The 12244-nt window shown below is 32.3% G+C and overlaps 1 long non-coding RNA gene across 1 annotated transcript; it reads right to left on the bottom strand.

The window, feature by feature from the left end:
* Window positions 1-306: 306 nt before the first annotated feature.
* On the bottom strand, window positions 307-3873 carry LOC127698532 (uncharacterized). The gene is made up of 3 exons (XR_007980866.1): window positions 3647-3873; window positions 974-1123; window positions 307-706 (listed from the first exon to the last, which is right to left on the bottom strand). It is a non-coding gene; the product is annotated as an uncharacterized LOC127698532 (long non-coding RNA).
* Between the last annotated feature and the right edge of the window lie 8371 nt (window positions 3874-12244).

Here is a 12244-nt window from a genome sequence, read left to right as displayed (position 1 = left end):
TTTGACATTTGAAGTTAAGCAAACAACAATCAATAAATCAACCAATACTTTCCTATCCGATCTTGTGTGTTAAATTCTATAAAGCAACACACGATACTGTCGTGAATATGCTCGCAATGTTGGTCGCTGAACATTGAGCACCCATCATTGAATAAATTAAATTATTTTACTGTTGCTGGTGTTGAAAACAATTAAAGGAACTGAATGTCAGAGTTAGGCCTTGTCAGACCTTCTTGTCAGTCAATATGATATGATTATACTTGGTCAATTATCACTATACACTGAATGCATGTAGGGAAAAGTTGATACATGTTCTAATATTTACTTCTCAAACTTTCGTCATACGAAAACGTTTAAAGTAAAAAAAAAAAAAAAAAAACAACAATGGATTATTGATAAAATTATAAACTGTGCACTTTTCAAAAGCATTATAAAATTATAAACTGCACTTTTCAAAAGCATTTTAAAACAATTATTGCACACATGTGTATATATTATATTAAATCTATAGTTTTCTCTGGGTGTGATAAACTGTCCCTTCGTTTGTTCTCCTCTTGGGTGATTCTCTCTATCACAAGGCACCAAACAGATAACATTGGGAATATCAGCGAAATAATCACTAACGCGAATGATAGTGACAAGTTATGCTGCACAGTTGTTCCACATCCCATCGCCCAGCATAGAATACCAAGTACAGATGTCACAACTGAAGAAAAAAAATATGATCATATTTTGATTTGCTCATCAATATTATATTATTGGATTATTTCAATTAAAAGTCAATTAAAGGAACAAATTTTTGATACATGTACGTTCGAAATAAAAAAATATGACGACCCTCTTCATTGTCAATGATTACCAATTTACATGAACATGGAAATAATGATCTGTCAGAATAATTTAATAAAAGATAGTAAATAGATAACTTTCGGACCCCTGATAAAAAAATGATACTTTTCTTACTGAAATATACCTGTTGTAATAATTGTTGCGACGTTAGCAATAAATATCCTGGTGCCGTACACTGGAAACTGGTGATAAACAATTAACAGCATTATACTGGTTACATATCCAACTAATGATAAACATTCAAATAACCGGACTACTGAAAAACCACTGTACGCTGAAATAAATAAAAACATACGTCATGCTCTAGACTGACCCTAGTCTAGAAAGATGCAAATCAATCTTACACTGAATGCCAATAATATTTCCAATCAGACAACAATGACAACAAATGATGATCAAGATCCTGAGTCTGGACAGGCATATTAAAAATGGTCAAGTTGCACTGGTTTCGTAAGAACTTAATCCTCCTGTTTTTTTTAATCTCAAATAGTTCCGTATTCGGTAAATAGACAGGTTCATTGTAATTTTACTTTTGCTGAATACAACAATTTTTGTTTTTTACGCAATAGGATGAACGGATCATATAAACCCGAAGGCAAATATAATACAAGCCCAAACGATATGATATGATCCGTTCATCCTATTTTGACTCTTCAAAATTCAAGAGTCTATCCTAAATTGAGGTAAATTATATGGCCTTCCAAATACCGTTTCGATTCCTAACATCACTGAAGAGACATTTATTGTCGAAATCCGGATATGGTGTACTAATTTTTGCACCTTTTGTTTGCGGTATATCATCTTTTCCGCAAGTTTATTGTTTTCTGTTTGGTATTTAATTAATAATTAAGATCCATTTTGTAACATCTGGTGATCCGTTTATTTGGCAATCGCCAATGGCAGTCATCAGGGTTTAAAAACATCCGTTGTTCGACCTGCTAGTCAAATCCGTTTTGTTAAAATATACTTTTTCACTTTTTTGGACTTTTGGAAAATGTTGTTTAATTGTGCTGTATATATATATGTATATATAATTCGTATATGTATATATATATATATAAATGGTTTGTGTCTGAAGAATCCAAAAGTGGCGTCCAATGATTCAACTTTAATCGTCTTTGTCAATGTTATGAAACTATGATAAAAACGACCAGATCACAGTGTTGTCAACTTCTTGATTCTTTTCAATGATGTATATATTTCGTTTATTTCCGATTATATTAACATATTGTCTGATCCTTCAATTTAAAACTTATTGTATGCTTAAATATTAAGTTTGTTGTCTTTGAATTTTCAAGAAATCGTGATGTCTTGAACGAGGCCTCCAAAAGAACAGTGCCGTAAAAAAGTAATTATAATATAACCGCTCGTTCAAAAAAGAACAGGATTCAATGAGAAGATATTTAAGAAAATTACTACCGAGACTATAAAAATCTGTCATCATAATCAATTCGCTAGAGGAAAATGTATTTAAGATACGACTAATGACAACCACTGACTAAAGAAGACACATGCACGAACTTTGGATGTGGTGTGTTAAACTATTCAAAAATATAGTTTAGAAATTTCATTACTGCTCCATTTTTATGTTTATTAGTCACTGTAGACTTACCAAAGGTGTGTACAAAAGAATATGTAATGAAAATAATAACAGGAAAAAGCACGAAACTCAATGATGACGGTTTAATGAATATTTTTGTTTTCAAACAAAAGTACAAACAAAACAATAACAAACAATACCGTTAAGATATTATATATGGATATAATTGATTTCTTAAGGAAGATTTTTTAATTTGAACTCTTATCTGACTAAATTAAAAATTTTGTAAGTGCTGTTGTATAATGTTTCCGTTGAATACTTATAACGTAAAATGACTTGCGGAAGACGTTGTTGATTATTCATCAAAGAAATAATTGTATACACAGGAAAGATTTGGGTGTAAATGTCGATGACTCTTCGTAAGACGATGCAAATCTGCATTTCGTTTTTTATTCCATCAATGAATTGGAGATTTTTACTTTATGGCGACAGATGCTTCAGCTTTAATTTGACTTATTGAAAAAACTTCGTTGACAGTTGTCTTTGTTCCAATTTTTTGGTTGGTTAAGTAATATTACAATGCGACGAGTCTAAACTTAAAGAGAATAGAATTAACGATTTTTACGTACTTATCATGGAATCCCCACCTAATCTGAATATGATGACTGTGTTCGAAAGGTCTATAGATTATCTATGTTATTGTGTGTCCTGTACTCTTTTCTTTATGGCATACATTTTTATCAGAATCTGAGATGACATTAATCGGACGGTCATCTCTTTTACGTTTACAATTCATCAACTATTCAATGTTCTAATTTTTGATTTATCACTAAATATGCTCTTATTGGGTTTTGCTTTCATCTATAACTGTAGACATGGCTATAGAATAAAAGAAAGGTTGGTATTTTTTCAATTAGTTCAGGACCTCGTCTGTAGTTGTAGTATGTCAAATCATAGTGTTTATCAATACGTCTATAAGGCCTATTTCATCAAAGCTTCGTAAAGGTAATATTTCAACCAAAAATTTCATATATGGATAAATATTCTAACATTTATTCTGATAGCAGTATCAAAAGTATAATAAAGGAAAAGAAAAGTGTATGTACAAATGTATATGTTAATGAGACAGTAACCGAAGTAAACAGATAATACGACGAAACTCCTGTATATAAGTTGTATTTGCTCCTTGCAATATATTTGAAAACCTTCTTGTGGTTTGTTTTCTCCGATTTTTTCTAATACAAAGGAAGTGTTTACCTGTGTATCCTTGGCACCAGTACTTGCCTCCCATTTTAAAACAAGCTTGCCATAGGCCTATACTTATTAGTCTAAAAGACTTTGTCCCCATCAAGTCGTTTAGCACAAAGAAATTCCAAAAAGGCATAGCGAAAGCAGCAAAGTGAATCAGAAAACCTGCTATAAGAAATCCAAGACAGAATTTATGATTTTTTGTTATCTCAATCATTATGAACAATTAAAAAATATTTATGTATATTATAAACGGATATTGCTACAAAAGGTCAATAAAACTGCGGTTACTGATCTAAATGTTTTAAGAGTAAAAAGAAAAGAGGTTTAAGGTTCATATGTTCTATATTTAGTATAAGTTCCTCCTGAATTAAAAATCATATTCATTGTAAATATAATTTATATTATGTCGCCGCCATTCAAAATCGATGTTGGTACCTTCATTTTAAAATATCCGGTTTAAAGGGAAACTCCGCAAAAAAATGAAAAATTGATATTTTGTTCTTTAAGCATAAAAAACCACATGTTCATAAATAAAAAACTTTTATTCTCTATGTAAAGAGATCAAAATCGATTTTTGAAATTCACAAAAGTTCTCGACATATCGCCTACTTGTCGGCATGTTCGATCTAAAAAGTCACGTGATATCTATAAACCACAAAGAACAAAAAGAATCGGGGATTTACCGACCGTGCGTTAAAAACTCCCATCATCAATTGGGGATTACCGTAGACGGTTATTCAATGTCAAATGTCTTGTCAAGAGTACGGTTGTTCTGTCAGACAAGGTTATGACAAAAGTCTACATAGTTTTCCCAATCCCACAAAAAAAGAAAGAATTGTATCAGACATGGTTGTAAAACCTTAAACTAACAGCAAATAGTTGCATCTATAGCAAGCACAAGTTGGTGTGTGAAGACCATTTTGAACAATATTGTTTCGAGGGAGATTCGATGGTAATAATCCTTTTTTAATAACAAAAAAAATAATTATAGATTTGATGAGGAAGAACAGTTTCAATTATAAGAAAGACAAATGCAGTGTTCTTGTAACAATCACTGATTTACAGAAGATTCATTAGTATGCCTCTTTTATATAAAGTGCATTGATTTGTATAAAGAATAGTTCCGTATTTAGACAAGATAATTTTTCAATTAATAAAGTAATACGATATGAAATAACATTTTTTTAATTATGATATTTAACGGCTATTGACAAGGAGCAATGTTAGGAAGAGGTTTTAGCTGGGACATAATATGTGGATATAGTATAATATTCCCAGGTAATAGATATGTAAATATCGAAATATCGGACATCTCAATTTTTTTATTAAAAGTGGTTTTTTTTTAACTAATCTTTAAATTATATCAAATTGATACGGGATCTATTCGGAACGGTCACTTATAAAGACACTTAGCTTTACAGTTAAATGTGTGACTCTATCTGGTATGTTCGGTGAAATTTTTTTAGGTTTTTTTCTTTTTAAATTATATTTACGTTATCTTATTATATATATTTTTTGGCTTCCTCCCGAATTGATAATAGGTATGTCAGAATTATTGATAGATGTCGTGTCAGAGCGACACATTCAGTTAGGTATTCCAAGGACGTATATTAGATACACGTCCCTGGGTATTCCAGTGACATCCTGTCAACTAAAAATTCGTATTACACAATTATATAATACAGGTTCATGCATGGCCTCTTTATTGAGGTACCCGGTGTGCACAGGTAACATTTATTGAACCATATATTTGTGTCTAACGTTGTTTATCTTGTGTGTGTTTGAAATTATAATTCCACCTTTTAATGAATGATGTTCTGATAATAATATTATCCACTATTTTTGCTGATAACAAGGATTTGTATAGAAATCCTTGCTGATAATAAGTTTTAAAAAAATTATAAACATGACCTTTGAACATTTGAAATGAATATTGTTTTGTCATGATTCTGGACCATATTTTTGAAGAAAAAAAAATTTTCACGCAAATACAAGCTTTTGTCGATTGGCAAACATGCAGATATATAAAGTAATGCAGCACTTATAGTCACTATCAATATTAATACATTGAAGATAAGAGAGCCCCTTCTATGTCTAATGTCTCTATCTTTATAAGGAGTAGGACGACATGGGAAAAAGGAGCGGAGATAGAGTGGCATAGTGAAAATAAAATAACCGAATAGAGAACAATATAGAGAATGATCGACGAAAAGCGAAATAGTTATTGTAAAGGAGCGGAGATAAAGAGAGGCATAGTGAAAAAAAAATGTTTGCTTGACAAAGTTATTGCTCGCTTTGATATTTTTACTACAAAATCACACATCGTGTACCTAATTGGTATTCACGTGCACTAACTTGATGCTGGGAACAGTATATTAATATATATGTTCCTGCTTGATGTGTAAAGTTTCTGCATAGCATGGTTAAAAATAATTAGTATCCGTAATAGTTATACACCGAGGGATAGGTGTGTCTGGATGATTTATAAGAATTTTTGTTTTACATGAAACCCCACTAGTAACCTTACTTTGGCTATCTTCGTTCAAACTGACAAGTGAGTAGATTTTAAAAATGTCAACGTTGCTGTTTTGCATATTCCCGTTAAATCCATGTGCTAATATGGATCAGCAGGTCAAGGTTGACCGTTTCATGATTCTTATTACAAAAAAAAAAATACATCATGCTCCTTGTATGTAGTTGTCAATATGGACGGGTATAAGACGGACTACATTTTGAGTCAAGCGTTGGATTTGGTAGAAGAGACTAAAGATAAAGGCAATATTATAACCCAAAGTACTTACCTGTATCAGTTTAATGAAGGTAATTATAAAATTGTATATGTTACGGTTTGAAAAAAAAGACACCCCTCCCTATAATTATAACAAACATTCATGTTCGGACATACTGAGGGATAGGTGTGTCTGGATTAGAAACCCGACGACCCGACACGCTCAACATACAAAAATACAGATTGAATATTTAGGAACTCCCTTTTTGGGGGCAATCAAGAAGGGGAAGGGGGGGGGGGGGGGGGGTCCGGGAGTTAAGAATCCCCGTTTTTTTTTTTTATATCAATGCTTTAGAATAGAGACATATGACTGGGATAAAAAATTCTAACTTCAAGCAAAGGATTATTTAAAGGATTTTTTTTAATTCAAAATAGATGCTAAATATTTTTTTCGCTATTGGAATTTCCTAAAATGTGTTTTTCTAATATCTTGAAACAACTTGTAGTGAACACTATTTGTAATTTCTTGTGTTCATGCTATTTAAAAAAATAATCAATTTCTATTGTTATGAATAACAATGGATTGTGTTTACGGGATGTAGAAGCAGGGTTTTCCAGAAACCCCTGCTTCTACACCCCGCAAACAAAGTCCATTGTTATTCGTAACAATAGAAATTGATTATTTTTTAAATAGCATGAACATAAGAAATTGCTAATAATGTTCACTACAAATTGTTTCATGATATTTAAAAAAAAACATTTTAGGAAATTCCAATAAGCATCTATATGGAATACAAAAATAATCCTTTAAATACTCTTTTGCTTGAAGGTAATTTTTTTTTATCCCAGTCATATGTCTCTATTCTAAAGCATTGCTCTTTAAAAAAAATGGGGATTTTAACCCCCGGACCCCCCCCCCCCCCCCCCCGGTTACCAAGTGGCCGATCCGGGGTTGCGGGTTCCGCGGGTTGGACCCGACTTTTATTTAAAAGAGCAATGCATTTGAATGGTTGGACCCCAGCCCCCTTTTCTCTTGAGTTGGGAACCCCCGGGATCAGCCCCTGATTGCCCACAAAAAGGGAGTTCCTCTATATTAAATATTGTGTGTTGAGCATGTCTGGTAGTCGGGTTTTTAATGCAGACACACCTATCCCTTAGAATGTTCGAATATGAATGTTTGTTTATTCTCGAGAAGAGGGGGGAGGAGGAGGGGGGTGGCTTTTGTTTTTGATAAAATCGTAAGATATAAAATACAGTTATGATTACCTTTAATAAACTGATACAGGTAAGTACTTTGGGTTATAATATTGTCTTTGTCTTTAGTCTCTTATACCAAATCCAACGCTTGCCACAAAATGTCGTCCGTCTTATACCCGTCCATATTGACAACTGTATATCAGGAGTATGATGTATTTTTTGTTTGTAATAAGAATACACGAAACAATCAACCTTGACTTGCTGATCCATATTAGCACATGGATTTAACGGGAATATGCAAAACAACTTGACATTTGTAAAATATACTCACTTGTCAAAGTTTGAACGAAGATAACCAAAGAAAGGTTACTAGTGGGGTTTCATGTAATAAAACAAATATTTTCATAAATCATGGTTTGATATTGTCAATAAATATGCTATCGTTTTTTTTTTTCATTTAATAATCAATGTTAACAAATATAGGGTTTAGAATGGGGTGTAAGTTAGTTATACACCTCGGGATACGGCGTGTCGGGATAAGAAACCCCTCCGGCCTCCGGCCGACGGGGTTTCTTATCCAGACACACCTATCCCTCGGTGTATAACTATTACTTATATCGTAGTGTCACGGTGTTACTTTGTTAAATTTATTTAGTTTGTTAATGATTGTGTAAATAAGAATAAATCTGTATAAAAACTTCATACCATTTTAGTGATTGCCTATAGGCGTTTGATTATTGTTACATTTAAGATATATATATATATATTTAGAACCTTTCATACATCTTAAAGTAAAAGATGTGTGTCCGAGTTAAACGACACAAGAACCCTGTAATACTAGTACGAGAGTATAGCATGTAAAAATTCCTACTCAATATGGTTGTATTGGAAATCTTTTCATACATATTGACAACTCATGGTCCGACATGCATGTAATATTTGCCACATGACGCTCATGTTCTTTCTACCATCATCATCTTATTCATTAAATATTGCTGTAAACATCGATGGTTCACACCCAAACAAAATGGGAGTAATATACCTTCAGATCTTTTCCGTGGTATACACTTGTGAAATATATAGACGAAATTCGGTATTGAAGTGAATCTACATCTCACAAACACAATTTTTGAATTACGATTTTGAGTGAACACCCACCAAACCAATACAAACGTATGGCAAGATATAACCATGCAGGCATTTAGTTTTCGTCAGACACAAGATTAATAATCACTCTCATAAACGTATATATGCATGCAGTTTCAAATATCAAGAACAAGCGATCGATGTCTATAGATCATTGTTAAGTCCGTTTACTAACTGTTCAGAGTCAGACATGTCAATAGTTCATTCTTGGAACCTTCATATACCCCATCCGACGATGGGAACTCTTTCTGGTAGTGTTGACAACATAAGCTTGTTTATCTGTACAAGTGGTTGCATGGCCTCTCCTGCCCCAACAAACAAATACGCTACTAGTCTGCTATCTCTGGAGCTCATCCTCAATGGCGCATATACGTCAGGAAACTTACAAGTATACTAGTAAAGATTTTTTCAAGAACAACGAGGTTGGGACGAACTGTTCTAAGATCGTCAATATCAGTAATACATTACTAAGATATGCCTTTAATTACAACAACTGTATTACTAATTTGGATTAATGACAGCTATCCTAAAAAAAATCCTCAAACAAATTAATGTATTAGCTTAGATTTATAATGTATGTATATTCATTAATGAAACAAACGGTAATTGGTATTCTTTTCACAAATAATTTATCTAAGTGATTGTCAAATGAATTAATTATGTAAGAATGAAATGTTAATAAGAAAATTAAAAAAAATCATGCATGTTGTACTGCTGTATTTTTTCAATTAAAAACTTTAAAATTGCGATAGTTTTACGATTGTTAGCATTTAAACATCGCCAGATTTAAATACAAGTAAAAGAATTCCGGTAAAGTAAATTAAACAGATGTGCAATGATTATTAATTGGGAAATGTAACATTTAATTTTTAAGATTAAAAGTACTATTCTTTTAACTTCATATCTTAACTTTATGCTAATTGCATAGAACGTAACCGAAAATTATTCCATTTTAATATTGTAACACTTCCGGAATTAAAAAGTTGAATGTTAATTTTCAATTAATTTATACAATTTATTTATTGTTTCTCTATTGTCATCGGGTATTTCATCTGGGTATATTAAACACGCTATACTCTTTCTGTTTACCATTCAAAATGACAATATTCACACCTGTGTTCGCTTGAATTCACACCTGTGTACGCCTGAGGCTAAATTGCTGCAAGGTAAAGTTCAAACGAATTCTCCTCAAATCGAGAAATAAACAATGACTTTACAAAATAATATACACACTCTGTTCACAAATATTTTGCATTGAAATGGTAATCAAAGTTATAACGGTAAATAAAACTTAAAATATTTTCAGTTCAATATCAGTAAAAATGTTCTATAGATATTGTATGAAAAAATCACAATAATTTATGAAATTTATTCGAAAATATTTATATTTAGATAGAATCATGTGCAAAACAGTGTAGCCGAGACCATTGATTGGCGCGCTAAAATATCCCATTGACTGGGTCAGATTAGGTGAATGTTCGTCTGTAACGCCCACAACTCACGAGGTATTTATTATAAACATTTAAACTGTGGGGTTGCCAAAGGGTCTCAGTATATATACGAACTACAGTGCACAGTATATTATATACATATTTTATTTGCGATCATAAAATGTACGAAGTCGTCCATTACTATGTAAATTGGGTCGATTAAAAAAAAAAGCTGAACATGTTTCTGTCGCCAAGGGTTTTTCACAAGTATAGTAGTTAGCAGAAAAGATCACCAAACTATACATTTTACCTATTCAAAAACGTAAATGCAAATTTCACAAGGCTTGATCCAAATAGCCTTTTTACTGTCTAATAACTTGCAAGTACGAAAAAGACAGGAAAGAAGTATATTTTGTCTATATGTTTTGTGTTTGCACACTTTTTAAAGTTGATCACGCATTCGTTCTAAAATAAAATTTTGACCAGATAAAAGTTAAAAGATGACATAATTGGACAACCGCAATTGTTAAATTGCTTTGACGTCCGAAAAAAAGATAATAATCAACACATCCATTGTAACTTTTAAAGCCAGTTAAATCCTTTTTTGCTGAAAGAACGTCCGATATCATAAAAAATCATTATCAAAACATAACAAAAACACAAGTAAAGAACGTTTAAGTATTCAACATAAATCAAAACACAAAGGTTATTCCTGATTAGTTTTTCGAATTATTTTATTTAGGCGTTGAGACCCTTTGATGACCCCACAGTTTAAATGTTTATAATAAATACGTCGTGAGTTGTGGGCGTTACAGACGAACGTTCACCTAATCTGACCCAGTCAATGGGATATTTTAGCGCGCCAGTCAATGGTCTCGGCTACACTGTTTTGCACATGATTCTAACTTCATATAGGAAGTTTTATTCAATCATTACAAAACGGTACACACATATTCATTTTCTTTCATTCTTATATTGTGGTTATTAACTACGACCAACGGTCATCTGTGCGCTTTTAATTACGTAAAATTCTGATAAGCAATTAAGACTTTAACAGATTTTATTTTTTCCCATGATTCAACAAATCGGGTTAAAACGTCACAACCCAGTGACGTAGGTCAACCAAAAAAGTTACAAATACTTGATTTTCTCCGTTATTAGAAAGAATATAAATTTAAAACTTTGTGAATGTGTTTTTTATGTTAAGATGAACATATTTAGATGATAAGTAAAAAATCGCGGACTTTCCCTTTAAAGTTGCATTGATATACTCGGTCATATTTCTATATATTTATAATTTAGTTTCTCTTTGGTTTATTAGGCAAACTATTATTTGAATGAATATAAAGTTTTGTAAACAGTAAATTTACAAGTAATAATGATATGTCATGTCGGTACAAAAATGCTACTGAGCTGGAGATACGCTCAGGGGACGAAACGTCCATCAGGAATGTCATCGACCATGTGTTTATAAAGATTCGCCAAAGAATCATTCACATTATTTAATAACACTTTAATTCAGTCCTGTGACCCAAGCTCCAAAGTCATTGGATATTGAATGGCTTATTTAGGGATTTAATCAGTAGAAAAGGGAAAACAAATAGTTCACAAGAGCAGCTAGAGAGGCACATATCAGAACATACACTTTTACCATTTAAAATACTTATTTTGTAAAGGTCAATGTGGATAGTGGCGATTAGAAATCTATGATAAAGAGGCAATGACGTTTGAAGGTCATACAGTTCTAGCTTGTTCTTTTTTGGTGAATGCTGAAAATTGGATATTTCTAAGTGGTATGGTAGGAATAACAATTAAGGAAGAAAATTGTATGATTTACAAGACTCGCTGCACTTATTGTCCCCGGCTCGTCGAGTAGCAGGGATGGGGTAATAGTCTCCATCCGTCCTTTCGTCCGAAGCACATACTCAGAGACCGATTGACAGGAAGTTTTCATAATTGGTCGAGTTATTCGTTGTCATATTCTCATGATCGTCAGTTTGATTTGACAATTTTTACTGGGGTTATAGGACTTTGGACATATTTTTGGAGTTACTGTAACAACGATAACTCATGAGCGCAACTCCTCGGAGACCGGTTTACAAA

The sequence above is a fragment of the Mytilus californianus genome, unplaced genomic scaffold (genome assembly GCF_021869535.1).
Source record: "Mytilus californianus isolate M0D057914Y unplaced genomic scaffold, xbMytCali1.0.p SCAF_4, whole genome shotgun sequence".
NCBI classification, from domain to species: domain Eukaryota; kingdom Metazoa; phylum Mollusca; class Bivalvia; order Mytilida; family Mytilidae; genus Mytilus; species Mytilus californianus.
This window is presented reverse-complemented; position numbering and strand designations above follow the sequence as displayed.